We start from the raw sequence: 17,146 nt of genomic DNA, 5'->3' as shown, positions 1-17,146 counted from the left end.
AAAAAAAAAAAGAGTTGCCTTGGTCTTGGTGTCTGTTCATGGCAGTAAAACCCTAACTAAGACCGACAGCTTCCAGAAAAACATCACATGACACAACTGAGTCTCCAAAGAAACCAGAAATGTCTACTTCAGTCTCCCTTTGAATAAAATCTACACAATCTTGCCCTCTCTAGTCCAATCTAGTCCTCTCTTTGACTTTTCTTTTCCATCTTAACACTTGAGGTCACATCAAGGTCCAGATAGCTCTATAAATTATCAGGCATTGTCTTGCCCCACAGCCTCTGCGTTCCTCGCTCCTTCCCTTTGAAACAGTCTTTCTCTGGTAGCGCCTTTGTTCACTCCACAACTTACTCCCAGACTACTCATTGTAAAACAACAATAGCATCCTCTTCCCTTTTCCATGATGGGGTCCTCCTAAGTATCCCTGGCAGACCTGGACTCGATATTGTAAACCAGGCTAGTCTGGAACTCACCTGTCGCTGCCTCTTGAGTGCTCAGAGTGATGGGCATCACCATGCCCTGCTTCCTTTGCCCAGATTTATTATGCTACTCTACTGTATAGCACTCATCACATTATTTATTTATTTATCTATTTGTTTATTTATAGGTTGGGTTCTGTTTACTGTTGTAACTCTAGAATCTAGGACAGTTCTTCACAAGTACCATGTACCCAACAGAGTGGAGGAATAGTTACAAGTCTGATAGCTAACAGAAAACTATTGCAGTGTTTTACATGCAAGGAGGAGAGCAGAAAGGACAGCTGTGGCTTAAAGGATGGGGGGTATTTTAATGTGTGGATGAAAGGAAGTAGGTAGGTATATTTGAGAGTTATGCAGGAGAACAGAGGACTGGATGTGAGAAGGCAAGGATGAGTCCCAGGTTTAAGCTTGATCAACTAAAGCAACATCGGTGCCATTTACCCACAAGAAGAGTTTTGGACATAAAGCATAGATAGAGGAATGTCCAAATGTAAGCTTAGAAAGGCTCAAAGGAGAAGATAGAGAGCTGTGTGCGGCAGGAAGATGAAGTGACTGACACCAAGGAAAGGGATCCAAACCTGGAAACTAAGCTCCCTCTTCCCATTCTTCCCTAACACATGCCTACTCCCTTCCACATCAAGTTCTTTGCTTTTTCAGGATTTGCTCCTAGGTGGTCAGGATTATGCCCTTATGTACTGAGCTATCTAACCTGACCTCTTAATTTCAGACAGGGTGTCTTAGTCAGGGTTTCTATTCCTGCACAAAACATCATGACCAGGAAGCAAGTTGGGGAGGAAAGGGTTTATTCAGCTTATACTTCCACATTGCTGTTCATCACCAAAGGAAATGGACTGGAACTCAAGCAGGTCAGGAAGCAGGAGCTGATGCAGAGGCTATGGAGGGTACTGCTTACTGGCTTGCTTCCCCTGGCATGTTCAGCTTGCTTTCTTATAGAACCCAGGACCAGGGATGGCACCACCCACAATGGGCTGGGCCTTCACCCCATCACTAATTGAGAAAATGCCTTACAGCTGAATTTCATGGAGGCATTTCCTTAACTGAGGCTCCTTCTCTATGATAACTCCAGCTTGTGTCATGTTGACACACAAAACTAACCAGTACATGGATCTTTCTTTCTTTTTCTTTTCTTTTTTTGTTTGTTTGTTTATTTTTGTTGTTTTTGTTTTATTTTCTGAAACAGGGTTTCTCTGTGTAGCCCTGGCTGTCCTGGAACTTGCTCTGTAGATCAGGCTGACCGAAAACTCCAATTGCCTACTTCTGCCTCCCAAATGCTGGGATTAAAGGGTGTTTCGCCACCATCTGGCTGTCTTTGGGGCTTTCTAAGGAGGAGGATAGATGGCTGTCCCCTGGGAAAGGGATGTTCAGAACAGCTCTCTGCCAGTGAGCCATGTCCTAGTCCTCTTTTTACTGTGTACTGTATTTTCTAGACTGTGTCTCACTAAGTTATTCAAGCTCTGCCTTGAATTTACTCTATAACCAGGCAGGCCATGTAAGCTGCCCTGCCTCAGTCCTCTAAGTTGGTGGACTGAAGTGAAAACTTAAGGGTTCTTTAAAAAGTCAGTTGTGTTAGATGGTGTCTCATTGGGACAGACACATGAAGGAGTCTTTTCTTAAAGTTGATACGGGTGAAAGGCTAAGGCAGACTCGTGAAGGAACGTTTCCCTGAAGCAGATACAGGGGAAAGAATGCAAGCATGTGAAAGGACATGTGATGAAGGAGTCTTTGTTAATGACACTTACGTATTGGTCGGTCTTACAGTGCGTAGTTGAGCTACGTTTGTTGAAACTTATGCTTCATCATATCTTGCCTTGCTAAATAAAGATTACACACACAGTTTAAGCTGCACTAAGAAAAACTGAAGTAATCAGAAAAGCACAGGTTATATATAATGAGACAGTGATGCTGACTTTGGGGGCTCTCTGCTCATTAGCCATTCCTTTTTGTTTGTTTGTTTGTTTTTTGTTTTTTGTTTTTTGTTTTTTCGGGACAAGGTTTCTCTGTGTAGCCCAGGTTGTCCTAGAACTCACTCTGTAGACCAGGCTGGCCTCAAACTCAGAAATCTGCTTGCCTCTGCCTCCTAAATGCTGGGATTAAAGGCATGCGCCACCACCGCCCAGCGCCATTTCATTCTTAAGAGTGATTCTTCCTCTTTTAATAAAGTACTTCTCCCCTCATGCCTACACTGCAAGACTTTTTTTTCTGTCTCTCCTCCTGGCAGCCGCCAGGATTTTAACCTAAGCTGTGCTGTTTTTTTTCTTAAACTCTTAATAAAATTGTTCTTGGGGCTTAAAAAAGGAAACAGTAATATCAAAATGTCAATAAAGATGAACTAGCAAAGATCATTTTACAGAATCTCTGCATCATGAGCACTTCATTATTATTTACCTACATCATGCTGGCAAATAACTTCACAGTTTACAAAGCACTTTCCTGGATGTTATTGCCTTTGAGACACCGGCAACCCTAACGGAAGGCACAATAATAAGTAAAATTCAAAAGTAATAAAGAAAAAGAACCGGTTCTGCAGCTTGTAAGAAAAGTTACAAAGTCTTGAGCTGGGTATGTTGACTCATGCCCTTAATCCTGGCACTTGGAGGTGGAGGCAGGAGGATCATGAGTTCAGAGCCAGTCTATCTTACAAAAAAAAAAAGAAAGAAAGAAAGAAAGGAAGGAAGGAAGGAAGGAAGAAAGAAAGAAAGAAAGAGAAAAATGTGGTCACAAAATGATGATCACTCTCCAGCCCCCATTAAATCCCAAAAGAAAAGATCAAAGGGGCTGAGCCTAAGGAGAACCTACAAGAGAGATTTGGATGAGAGTCAGTAACAACAAAAGGTAAAGCCAAGCGTAGGACCTCACAGGGGCAGCAGATGCCTAGCAGTCTTGGCCACCTTTCATTTCCTTTCAGGTGAAGGAAGGAAGGCCTACCCTCTGTTAGCTTAGGTAGCAACAGGGTTTTTTCCTCTGGTCTGTAGAGCTCAGTCATTCCCAACTAAGTCACCAAGCTTTTTAAAAATACACCTTGGTACCACCCTTAGCAGCTCCGATTCAAATCTTCAGGAGGCATTGAGCAGTTTTAAGTCTCTCAGGTTGGCTTCGGTGTTTAAGCCAGAGCTGAGAATCACTAATTCATTGCATTGTCTAAGCCAGAAAAGAGAAGAATGAGTCACAGAAGCTTAAGATGTGTTTACTAAGGTATTCTTCCTACAATAGTAATTATTTTAATATTCTGACTGATGAAAACTCACCACTCTCTTTCCTATGTCCTTGTTGTTGGATAATGGCCTCAGAGCATACCGGGCAGTAGCCTTTAGCCATAAAGCCTCAAAGCATGGCTTGACCCCACCCTGACCTGTCCCCTCCACCTGTACAAATTGTAATGTATGTCCAGGTATCAAAAAAACCTACCTAGTCCCAGTCAAGTTCATACTTTTTTTTTTTTTTTTTTTTTTTTTTTTTGGTTTTTCGAGACAAGGTTTCTCTGTGCATCCCTGGCCGTCCTGTAGCTCACTTTGTAGATCAGGCTGGCCTGGAACTCAGAAATCCGCCTGCCTCTGCCTCCCAAGTGCTGGGATTAAAGGCATGCGCCACTACCACCTGGCACCTAGTCCCAGTCAAACCACACAAAAAAAAATGGTTGTAGGGCTGGGCAGCGGTGGCGCACGCCTTTAATCCCAGCACTTGGGAAGCAGAGGCAGGCAGATTTCTGAGTTCGAGGCTAGCCTGGTCTATAGAGTGAGTTCCAGGATAGCCAGGGCTACACAGAGAAACCCTGTCTTGAAAAACTAAAAAAAAAAAAAAGAAAAAGAAGAAGAAAAAAAATGGTTGTAACTTCCTGGCAGCTAGTCATGTATGTGTGCATGTATATACACCCGTCCTTAGCCCTCTATATGAGCTCAGCCTTCATCTCTTGAAGACTGAAGCTCTTCTCTTTTTCAATAAAGTAGATTCAGCCTGGTGAGATGGAGAGTGTCTGTTTCTCTGCTTCATTTTTCCTAGACTTGTTGTATGCCAGTCTGGGCACTCAGAGCTTCGTAGTTCGTTCCAGCCTCTTCACTGTCCTCAGACAGTTATTATATTCCTCATTCTGTACGAGAACTTAGGTTCTGCTGGGAGCCTGGCAGCCCTGAGACCCTCATCAGCCAGAATCCAGAACCAAATTGTTAGATTTTTTTAAGACTTATGCATTTTTACTTTTTCCTATGAGTGCTTGCCTGCACGTGTGTATGTATGCCACATGCATGCCTGCACCTGATGAAGCTAGAAGATGGCACCAGAGCTCCTAGAACTGGAATCACCAACGTTTGTGATACACTGTGTGGGTGCCGAGAACTGAACCCCAGTCCTCTGCAAGAGAGCAGCAAGTATTAACTGCAGAGGCATCTGCCCAGCCTCGAAAACCCAACCTCCCTCTCCCCCTTCCCCACTTTCTCCCTCTCTCTCTTCCTCTCTGCTTTTCCAGACAGGGTGTTTCTATGCAGCCCTGGCTGTCCTGGCCCCGAACTCACAGAATAGCTCCTGAGTGATGATATTAAAGGCATGCACCATCACCGTTTTAAATTTTTTTCTTCTTATTTTTAATTAGGGAATAGATGAGTACAGATACTTGAAGAGGTCAAAGACATTGGATCCTCCTGGAGCTGGAGTTACAGGGGGTTGTGAGCCACCTGAATGAATGCTGGGAACTGAATTCTGTCCTCTGCAGGAGCAGCATGCGCTCTTATTGCTGAGCCATCTCTCCAGTCCCAGAACCAAACTGCTCTTTTGACCAAATAGTCTCTTAGTCTCTGAACTGCCAGAGTTGTATTCTTTTAAGTACAGAGTCTCTTGGGGATTGAACTCAGTTCATCAGATTTGGTGGCAAGCACCTTTACCCATGGAGCCCTCTTGCCAGTTCAGTTTGCTTTTTAATACAGAATAATTCAGAATAGTTTTCATGCCAAGGGTATACCCTGTGAGAGTAATTGAAATGTGTATTGCTGTGTATACACTTTATCATCGTGCACTGCTTCAAGAAGCATAGCAAGGAAGACTTTGGGGGGTAGGCTGGAAGACCCATTACAGGGCTCCACATGCTGTTCCAGGCCTGTTCTAACAGGATACCATTGGTTTTAATGGTGAGTTAAACTTGGGCCCTTGACAATGAGGGGAGATGTGGAAGCTCCTCTATTCCCTCTATTCATGTTATTCATCTTTCTTGCAAAACTGGAATCAAGAGTTCTTAAAAGCTGCCGGAGTGCCTTTTCATTCCTTCATCTCTGGTATGATCAAAGCTGTGCACAGAGAAACAAATGCTTCCCACTTCTTTCATGTTCATATTTTTGTTGATAACAGTCTGGGTAGGGAACCTGTGTGGGAGAAAGTTAAAGACTGACAACAGCAGGATTACACCTAAAAGACGCCATTACAAAGGACAGGGATGGGGGAGGGAGGCCGTGCTTTTTGGTCTTTATAGTATCGGTGGGCTTTATCGTGGAAACCTGGCTCCGTGTATTCAACCACTTTAAAATTTCTTTTATGTATGGCGTTTTCAGATTTTCATCAGAGTCTGAAAAGGGCTATCAAAATAAGAATTGTTACATTGTACTATAAACCGAATTAAATTAATACATTTTAGCTCTCAGGTGCATTGACAAATGAGTCATCTGTCTTCATTCATTGTTTCTATTGCTCACCAACAAATTTTTTCTTCCAAGAAACTTGAAGAAAAAGAAAGCCTGCTTTCTTTTTCTAGAGCAGAGACACATGTTGGTCAGGAATCTTTATGTGCCCCATAGGTCCCACTGTGGACTTAAAGGAGAAGCCAAGGCAGCCCCTGGGTTTGGTTCATCCATGCGAAACTGGTTGTGGGTTGGCTGGAGTCAGACAAGCTGAGCTGTCCCTGAGACTCTGGGTGTTGACTTCGGGATCTGGCAAAGCTGTGGCTCATCCTGGCTCCCTCAGTCAGCTCTTAACAGGCCAGGTTCTTTATTTCTTTAATCACTCATCTGTCTGATTGTAAGTGTTGACAGGACCTGCCCTCTGCCATAGGAGGCTGTTATATTCATTCATTCATCCCTTTAATTTGTTCAAATATTTTTAAGCTAAGATTGATGACTCAAACCTCTAATAATAGTAGTTGGGAGGCTGAGTCAGGAAGATTGCTGAAAATTCAAACCCAACCTAAATATAAAGTTAAACCCCGCCCCCCCCCCAAAAAACCAACCACCTACACATTGTACTGAAAGAAAAAAAAAAAAAAGCCTATACACTGTCCACAGGTACCCTGAACTGAGATTCCAGAGGGACAGAAATGTAGTGAATAGTTAGCAGATAAGCAGCATGATTTCAGACAGGATCAGGGTGAGCGACTGGAGAGGAGTGCTCACTTACAGGGCTCACTGAAAGACAGTGTTTGACCAGATGGAGAGAATGTCCAGAGGAACAAAAATGAGAACCAAAACCCCTGGGTAGAAATAGGAGGGACGGGACGTGATAGAGCACATATTTATCCCAGCTCTCAGGAGGTAGAGGGGCAGGTGATCTCTATGAGTTCAAGGTCAGCCTAGTCTATATAGTGAGTTCCAGGACCGCCAAGGCTATATAGCCAGACCCTATCTCAAACAAACAAACAAACAGGAAAAGGAACAAAGGGAAGGCTAGCATGCTGAGCAGTGGTGAATGGTGAAAGCACAACAGTAATAAGAAAAGCTTACAGGAGCCAAACCAGACAGGCTCATGCAGGAGCTGGTAAGGAGCAAGGTTCTGGTGGTATGTGCTGTGACAAGGGCTCACAGGATTAAACTGGACAAGGGCAGTTTGCAGTTTTATTTTGTCTTTTGAAATAGTGTCTCAAGTAGGTTAGGCTGGTCTTGAACCCCTAACCCTCCTGCCTCCCCCTCCCAAGTGCCACCATGCCCTAAATTATCCCCTCCACGCCATTCCCAAATCTGAAATCTAAGCATACAGTAGACACTTGTTCCAGCTACTGAGCAGGCCATCAGGCCATTGCAGTGGGGAGAGATCACTTGAATCCAAGAGGGGATTTTGTTATTGTTTTGCTTTTGCTTTTGCTTTTTTGAGTGTTTAGTACCCAGACAGTAGGCCGGGCACTGGGAAATGACAGCGAGCTAACAGTCTTCCTCCCAACAAGGAGTGTCCTTGTTAGTCTTTGTCAAAGTGACACATGCTGGAGTCCTGTTGGAAGAGGAACCTCAGTGGGGAAAATACTACCATCAGATTGCCTGTGGGCAAGCCTGTAGGGTGTGTTCTTGATTAGTGATTAATGTGGGAGGGCTCTGCCTACTGTGGGTGGTGCCATTCCTGAGTTATATAAGAGAGCAGTCTGAAGGAGCCTGGGGGAGCAAGCCAGTAAACAGCATCTTCCAGAGTGATGGGTGGGACCTGAGAGCTGTGAGATGAAATAAACCCTTCTCTCTCCAAGTTGCTTTTAGTCATGGTGTTTTATAACAGCAATAGAAAGCAAAGCTAAGACATGGGACTTACAAGATAGCTGGGCACATAGAGAAGTGGGGTCCTGGTGATGCAGTGCTTTAGTAGGGGTAAGTAACCTTCATGTGTTATGAGAGTCCAGAGCAATTCATTTATTTAGTAAATATTCTGTTACAAGCTCCTGTAATAGAGTGGTAGAATAAACAGATAAGGCACTCTCTGCATGGTGTTTACAGAGTGGTAAGGGAGATGGAGTATGTAGCAAGTCTGGAATAATGAAAGAGGACTCAGGAGAAACTGAGCTAACACCTACCCTGATGCTAGAAAAGAAGTTAGGGGAAGCCTGCTGTGGGTTGGGAAAGGTTCTGGCTTCTGAGCCAAATCCCTGAAGAAGAACAGCAGTTAGCGCGATGGAGGGGAATTACACAGGAAAAGTGGCATCCCAGAACAGCATCAGAGGCATGGGAAGTAGATACAGTGTACCGGGGGGACAGCAAGTGGTGCAGTATTGGGGGCTGCAACGTGGGAATGCAGAGGGGTCCAAGAGAACCGAAAGAGTGACATCACCAGCAAACCACACTAAGAAACATCATCCCCAGTGCTGCTAGACAGTTTTGTATAAGCTTTATTTTAGCTTTTTTGTTTTTAAAAATAGAGTCTTAGCTGGGCAGTGGTGGCACATGCCTTTAATCCCAGCACTTGGGAGGCAGAGGCAGGCAAATTTCTGAGTTCAAGGCCAGCCTGGTCTACAGTATGAGATCCAGGACAGCCAGGGCTACACAGAGAAACCCTGTCTCCAAAAACAAAAACAAAAACAAACAAACAAAAAAAATAGAGTCTTACATAGACCAGGCTGGCCTCCACCTTGCCATGTAGCTGAGGATAACCTCAACTTACTCCTGACCTTCCTGCCTCCCCTCTCCAAATGCTAGGATTACAAACCAACAGCACTGATTGTTTGTGGTGCTGGGGTTAGCATACACGTGGTTCTGTGTAGCATCTGAGGTACATTTCAAACAGGACAGTGACCTAGACAAATGAGTGTTGGAAACTGCTCTGGCCATAGACAGGAGGCTGGACACTATACCACAGGGTACCACACTTCATCTAACAGTGGATTCTGCTGAGAGTGCCTGTTAAGCCCTCAGTGAATCCCTGTAGTTATTTTCTGAGCTAAGCAAAAACCAGTTTAGCAAGTGACAGTGGTCGCCTCATTACTGCTTCTGTGCACTGGACCAGCAGGAGTCATTCAGTCATTTACCCACAGTGTCAACCAGACACTGGGATCCACCCCACCCCCATCACTCCTAATTCCATCAGCCTTCCTAATGCATAGTACTGCACAGTCCTTTTACACAGGAGTGGGTTGTCTCTTCCCATTAATTTGCTTAAGGTAATGCTGTGCTCCTTATACACACACACACACACACACACACATACTCATACACACATACTCATACACACACTCACGCACACACATACACACACAAACATACACACATTCACACACACACACAAACACACACTCATACTACACACACATACACACACTCATACTCACACACACACACTCACATACACATACACACACATACACACACATACACACATTCACACACACATACAAACACACACACTCATACTCACACAGACACACACACACACACATACACACACTCACGCACACTCATACTCACACACACACACACTCACACACACACATACACACACACATACACACACACAAACACACACACTCATACTCACACACACACACTCATATACACATACACACACTCTCACACACACACACTCACATACATATACACACACTCACGCACACTCATACACACACACACACTCACACACACACATACACACACTCACGCACACACATACACACACACATACACACACAAACACACACACTCATACACACACACTCACATACACATACACACACTCACGCACACACATACACACACATACACACACTCATACTCACACACATACACATACACACACTCACGCACACACATACACACACACAGACACACACACATACACACACTCATACTCACACACACACACTCATATACACATACACACACTCTCACACACACACTCACATACACATACACACACTCACGCACACTCATACTCACACACACACACACTCACACACACACATACACACACTCACGCACACACATACACACACACATACACACACACAAACACACACTCATACTCACACACACACTCACATACACATACACACACTCACGCACACACATACACACACATACACACACTCATACTCACACACACTCATACTCACACACACACATACACATACACACACTCACGCACACACATACACACACATACACACACTCATACTCACACACACACACTCACACATACACACACACTTACATACACATACACACACTCACGCACACACACACACTCACACACACACACATACACACATACCTGACTGCTATGTGCATTAGCCTTTCTCACTTTCACTTTTCGTTTTGGTATTTTCGAGACAGGGTTTCTCTGTATAGCTCTGGCTTCACCTTCACTTTTCAAATACCTAGGTATTTGATTCTTTGTGAATTTCACATCATGCACCCCAGTCGGACTCATCTCCCCGTCCCTTTGTATCTGCCCTCTGCCCTTGCAACCTCCACTCAAAAAGAAAATAAAAAATAAAACAAACAAACAAACAAACATTTTGTCCTGGAAGCTGTAGTGTGTCCCACAGTACACCCCTGTGTCTATACATCTTCACTTGCAAATGTTCTTGGCACTGAGTCATTGGTCTGGTTCGAGGCCTCTGGCTTCTGTGACACTGTCAACACTTGATCCTCTCACTGGGACTCCTCTCAGATATCCTGCCGTTGCCCTGTGTCATGGAGGTCCTGCAGCTTTGGCTCTGCAGGACCGGCCCCTTCACAAGTTCCAGCAGTTCACAGATGGGGTAGATGTTGGGGTGGACCGACTCAGCCCTGGATCTGGGCCTGAGTGGTGACTGAATTGATCAGCCTGCCAGCGCCCACACCATCAGGGTAGGCTCTGTAGACCAGCCCGCTAGCTCTCACCCTATGCCACAGTCTGCAAAGGGCAGGGCGGGCCTTTGGTTTCTACGCCCTTGGGGAAGCTCTTATTTGATAAACGGTGTGTCTTCTGATCACCCTGACTTCAAGATTTAGATTTAAAGGGAGGGAGGAGGAGGTAGCTTCTGTGTCCACAGAGGCTGAGACTGCGGGATTTCTAAACTGAAATAGCCTGAGGTGTCCTCCCTGCCTCGGGCATCTCTCAGCCTTGAGGTAAGTCAGCCTGGCCTACAGGGCTCTTTTCTGCTTTTTTCACCATCTGTCCCCTGGGCTCTTTCTTCCTGGGTCTACCTGTTGGTAGCACTGACCTGCCTAGCCACTCAGCCACTCCTATCCCACCGATGTAGGATGCTTTCTTCATAGCACACGTCAGCACTTGAAGTCATGTCTTTGTCTGCTTGCTGGTTGTTGGCCTTTTCCCTCTAGGATGTGGCCTGAAGGAACGACTTTGTCCTTTTTGCTCACTATTTAGCTCAGTTCCTAGAAAGATGATTGACACTTGTTAGATGCGAGGGATAAGTGACTATATGGCTGTCATGTATTCATTCCCGGCCCAGCCCATTCCGTTCCAGTATTCACTTCTCCAGCCTTGCAAGGGTGGAGGTCCATAGGTCTTTAGATCGGATGATTTCAACCCCTCCTTCTTTCATTCTGGACCACCTCTCTTCCTCTCCTGGCCATGTAGTCACCACATGCATTCTCACTGATCTTACACATTCTGAATCCTCCCACTCAGTCTTGGCACATGCCTCCACCAAGACCCCCCTCGTTATGTCGCAAGGCACCTCCGCCCCAGCACACCACAGGTAGCCAGCATGCAACAGCTGCTTCACTGTTTCTTGATTGATGTGGTTTAGAGAAATATAAATTAGGAAACTGTAGTCATTTTTATGGCAATGGGAGGAAGGGTCAGTAAACCTAACACTACAGTGGATCCGTGGCCTCTCCCTATGGACCACACTAGAAAAATAACAGATTAAATTCTGCCAACTCAGCAGAAAGAGAGGATGTGACCTGCGCTCACCACCTCCGTACTCCCAAAGGGAAGAAGGTATTAGGAGTTCAGGAGCAGGTCTGGAACACTGGTAGGATCATTCAAAAGTCCAAAGAAGTTCTCACTCTACCAAGCCCATCCCCAACCCTTATCTCATACCCATTGGGTTGCAGGGTGAGGTCTCATTCTATCAGTGAGCCTTAGTCCAGCAACCAACAGGGGACTTGCTCTGCAGCTATGTCTTTATTATGCTACCTTGGAGCCCTTAACTGGCTCATCAAACTTGAGCTGCTAAGCTTCTAGAAGTCTGTAATTATTGTTGTCTAAAATGTAAAACAGCAGAATGGATAATTAGTTGCTTTTAATAAAGCCATTTTGTAAGATACTGATGAAGCTGAAGATGGTGGCAGTTTTGATAATGAGGAACCAGTTATGGGCTTTTTTTGGTTTTGGTGGCACATGTCTTTAATCCCAGCACCTGAGAGCCAGAGACAGGCATATATCTCTTTGAGTTTGAGGCCAGCCTGGTCTACAAAGTGAATCCAGGACAGCCAGGGCTCTGTTACACAGAGAAACCCTGTGTCAAAAAACCAAAAGCAACCAATCAACCAACCAACCAAACAAACAAACAAACAAAACCTCTTATGGTGAATGGAGCCAGAACCAGCACCACAGGCAGAGTTGATGGGAATTTAGCATTCATTGCCCAGCAGTTGAGGGGGATATGGCCACCTCCTCTGTGCTGCCTGTGACAACAGAGCTCCGGTTGTGGGACCGTGACAAGTGTCAGTTTGCCCAGCTCTGAATGGAGAAGTCATTCCTTGAAGCAGAAGGTTGTAGGGAGACTCCTCTGACTAATCTCTCTACAGTATCATCATGGCAGCTGTAATAATACCAAGCATACGGCCTACTTGATAGCAGCAGGTCATGTGCTAACAACTTATATTAGCTTGTGAGTCAGGTATGGTGTAGCACCCCTGTTTTATAGATAAAGAAACACAAGGAAACTGGGCATACTGGCTCATACCTATAATCTCAATACTTGACAGGCTAAGGCTAACTAAGGATCACCATGGGTTAGAGGTCAACCTGAGCTACATGGTGAGTTCCAGGCACTCATTGGAATGAGACTCTTATCTGCAAGAGAATGAGAATGAAAGCCAAAGAGAAACAGACAGAATGATTTGGGCCGGTACAACTATGGCAGCTGAGGAATGCACTGCTCAGACGTCCTAAGAAGACAATTGTAGGAAGCAGAGCTAACTGCCCAGCTGGATATTGCACCACAGCTCTTCCTGCCAGGTGGTGATGATGCATACAGGTTCAAGCCAGACTGAATTCCAGCAGTGAGATGAGGAAGTAGACAGACTCTCCCTCCTAACCAAGAAGCTATTGGCACTTGGTACCTGCTGGGAAAGGAAAATCTGTGTCCTCTCAGAGTGTCATTAGGTATGTCAAACACACCACAGGGCAGGCCCCATGCCTAGGAGTAGCTGGCAGCACAATGTGGACTCCATGGTTTGTTTGGTTTGGTTTTGTTTGATTTGGGGTTTTTTGTTTGTTTGTTTGTTTGTTTGTTTGTTTTTGGCTTTTTCGAGACAGGGTTTCTCTGTAGAGTCCTGGCTGTCCTGGAACTCACTCTGTAAACCAGGCAGGCCTCGAACTCAGAAATCCACCTGCCTCTGCCTCCCAAGTGCTGGGATTAAAGGCATATGCTTCCACCAGCAGGCTCTTCATTTGTATTTTTAATTGGAAGTAATTGATATTTTATTTCCTAGTCCTCTAACTCCCACTGGGAAAGTTCTATGTTAGCATATTTATATAAATAATAAAAAGGTTTAAGTGTGCTGAAAAGCATCACTGTCTCACGATTATCTTTACAATGTGACCTCTTTTACTTTTTAAGACAGCCACAGTGTGGTGATTTTAGGTAGAGGTGAGGCAGGTACCACCATATCCCTTTGAACAATACAATCTGCTGTTCTCTCCTCCTGGCTAGGTGGGAATGGGGCCACACCGACTTGGCATCACTCTCTCTGCGTCACCCTTCTTGAGAATCTACAAGCCCCAACTCTCACCTCTAAAGCAGCCAAGCAGATGACACCAAGGAGTATAAAGAGTCAACAACGACGAGCTTCTCTGACCAATGAGGCCTGGCATCAAGATGGGCAGAACACCCTAGGACTGGCAGCTAGAGCCCTAAGCCAGGCAGCCACAGATATCAGTACTGCGTGAAGATCTGTAAGTCCTGTCCATGGAAGAACTTCCCTAAAAGATAGGCCTGAGTGGGTCATAACTGGGGGGGTGAACACCCACTGGTCTTCACAGCCAGTTGGTAGTCCAGATAAAAATATAACACTAGCCACATCATTTTCCAAAATTAAGAGCGATGCTATAGCTAAATGTATGCAGATGTATACAGACACAGATGGGAACAAGTGTATTTAATTGTAAGTGAGTCAGAATGGAGCAAATAAGATTTCCCTTATATTTGGGTTCCAAAAATTAAAGAGAATATGTGCCTGAGGCAGAAACAAACCAAAAGACAAAATGAAAAAAACATGAGGCAGAACCTTTGACACAGAAGGCTAGATGGCTTTAGTCTCCTAAGGGGGCTTATGAAATGTCCTGGTCAGATAATGTCATCCCAGATGCCTACATGGCCACAGAATTAAGAGGGTGGTCATGTCACAAGTGAACGCAACTCAAGGTACCTCACCGTCATCTGTCCTCTCAGTGTCAAAAGAGAGGGTTGTCATGGCACTGTCACTCCTGAGAGAGCCTGAAATCGTCATCTGTGTCCTCAGAGAAGCCTGGGAAGAGAAGAATGGACATCTTTGTCCTGGTCCCCATGTGACTACAGAGCAGTTAGTCTTGGGAAGGATGAGCACAGAGCCTGTATTTAGACAGCTCTGTTTCTCCTTAGCAGTTTCAAGGAGGCACCTCTTGGACCATGAGGCTCTTGGTAGATATCAGTAAACAATGAGAGCCGGACATCCTGGGCATGCCTGTAATCCCAGCACTCGGGAGGCTGACACAGGATTGCCCTGAATTGAAGGCCAGCCCGGGTCAAATTTTAAAAATGAAGAGGCTGGGGAGACAACTTAGTTTATAAAGTTCCTACTTTGAAGGGATGAATGTCTGAGTCTAGAGCCCCAGAACCCAGGTTAAAAGCCAAGTCCAGGCCAGGTATGGTGGGGCTCACCTTTAATGCTAGCACCTGAGGCAGAGGCAGGAGGATCTCTGAATTCAAGGCCATCTTGGTCTACATGGAGAAACCCTGTTTCAAAAAAAGACAGGAGGAGAAGAAATGTAGCATTTGCCTTTGATCCTAGTGGTTGTGAGATGGGAGGCAGAGAGTCTGGCCAGTGTGGCAGGCATGGCCATGACAAGCCTTCTCCCTCATTCCCAGAAGCTAGCCACCACGGTGTCTTCCCTTATTTGGCCAATTCCTTCTCCTAAGACTGAATACTAGGGTACAGCTATCAAAGTATTGAAGTCTAGTGATCAAAAGCCCTCTTTAGCTCATGCCCAGTTAAAATGAAACACCTCATTCTAACACAGGTTTCCCCTTGGACCTTTATAAATTGCCATTTGCCTATGGGCCATGTCTACCTCCTCTCTATCTAGAGGCAGTTCTTTGTCCCCACCTCCAGGAAAAATATCCCTGCCCCATCTCAACTGCTCCCTTCCCCTCCTCCCTCATCCTCTGTCTCCCGTCTTTGTGTCCTATTCCCTGCCCTTTGTCTCTTTGGAGCAAATTAATCTTTGTGCTAAGAACACATTTAAAACAACTGGCAACCAGGTATGGTGACACAAACTTGTAATCCCAGGAGGGAGAGGTCTCTGAATTCAAGGCCAGCATAGCACCAGGCCAGCCATTGGCTGTATAATGAACTTCAGGTCAACCTGGTCTCTACCACCAGCACCAGGAATCTAAGAAAACTTGTCCCCTCTGAGTCCCACTCACCATGTGAAAAAACTGCAGAAGTGATGAGGATGGCCTAGGAGTGTAAACCAAACACCCTCCCTTGGGGTCAGGAACCTGAAAGGGGGTGTGAAAGAGAGCCATACCCATTCGGTAGACACCCCCTGCTCTGCAAACTCATCCCCGAAAAGGTAGCAGCCTGACAAATACGTGGAGTACCTCTGCTGCCTGAGTGATTGTTACTGGCCCCTCAGAACAGAAAAACAATCCTGACTGCATCATTACTGGAGAATTGGTGACTTCCTGAGCCAGCAGCAGGCTGACAGGCTGGCAGAAGCTTTTCTTATCAGGACAGCCTCAGGATGGGTCTGGCGTCCTGTGGGTACCTAATAAGGAGTGTGGATGGATGCACTCAGTGTCCGTGAGTGCATCCACACAGCAGTCTGCCCACCCAGAAACCATCCGTCTGTGGCTTGGGCTCGTTCCTCTGTGTCCGGACGACTTTGCCTCCCAACCCAAGGGAGTTGCAAACCCAGCCTTTTTCTAGTGGATTCCAGGAGCCAGGAAGCCCAGAGGCTACTCTAGGAGGAAGGGCAAAGGCATCCTCAGCCAACCCACATTCTTTGGTTAATCACTTGTGGGGGCGTGGCCTTATCTCTCCAAAAGGCCCAGAGGGCTAGCTTGACCTTCGCTGACATTTAAGCCAAGGCTAGGGCCAAGCCCCAGCCTCACATTTCAGCCTCTAGAATATGAAGAACTCAAATCAGATACAGAGTGTCTGGAATTCCACAGGTTGACTGACGAGACAGTGTGTCTGGAGTTTCACAGGTTGACTGACATAAAGGGAGAGTTCTGAGCTCTTCAGTGTCACACTCAGGACTCAGGACAGCCCATGTAGGAACACACCCAGTCAGCTGCCAGGGAACCAAAAGTGAAAGTGGAAAGTGAAAAAAACAGTTCCCAGTATCTCTGACCTCGGCTGCCAGTGTGGGCGATGCTGCTCCCGGGCTGGTGGTCCTGGTTTATTATATAAGACTCTGGCTGAGTAAGCCCCGGGTAGCAAGCCAGTAAACATCATTCTTTCATGTCCTCTGCATCACTCGCTGCCCTGATTTCTCTGGATGATAGACTACAAAGTGTAAGATTAAATAAACCCTCCCCCCCCCCC

This window comes from Mastomys coucha, unplaced genomic scaffold, assembly GCF_008632895.1.
Source record: "Mastomys coucha isolate ucsf_1 unplaced genomic scaffold, UCSF_Mcou_1 pScaffold13, whole genome shotgun sequence".
NCBI lineage: Eukaryota > Metazoa > Chordata > Mammalia > Rodentia > Muridae > Mastomys > Mastomys coucha.
Note: the sequence above shows the minus strand (reverse complement) of the source record.